The following is a 555-nucleotide window of genomic DNA, read 5'->3' as shown; positions in this document are numbered from 1 at the left end:
AATGGCTTCTTTTCCTTTAAATTGTTTATTACGCTTAGAGCAAGAGACAGAAAGATTTAAATCTTCCAAAAGAGGAGCAAAATCTAGGCTTCAAATCTGGCTCTAAATTAATATACACTATTGGTTCCACAAATCACAATAAGACCCGCTAACTCGAAATTCCAAAGTGGAGCAACAACGTAGTAGTATGCAACAACTTTACGCAATTTCCTATACATATATAACATAACACATACACCTTGCACTCTGCGAGGGAATATTAATTGGAATCTGCCATTTTTTTTAGATGCACATTAGCAAGTGATGAAGCACTATCAGTATTAAAATTAAATAAATCAATTCAGCTTTATATGAAGACTTATCCAAGGTTCATAAGTTTGCCAAGTATCACAAATGAACATTACATGGTGAATTAAAGTACAAATATATAATTAATAAAATGAATAATTAAGCTCGATCATAATTGAAATGTATTTGGAAGCATGCATATATATGAGAACCGTGTCTATCAATGATTTAATATAATACTGCCAATGAAGATAAGAAGAAAGTCAT

The sequence above is a fragment of the Arachis ipaensis genome, chromosome B08 (genome assembly GCF_000816755.2).
Source record: "Arachis ipaensis cultivar K30076 chromosome B08, Araip1.1, whole genome shotgun sequence".
Taxonomy (NCBI): Eukaryota; Viridiplantae; Streptophyta; class Magnoliopsida; order Fabales; family Fabaceae; genus Arachis; species Arachis ipaensis.
The sequence above is the reverse complement of the archived record's forward strand: the minus strand, read 5'-3'. Positions refer to the sequence as shown.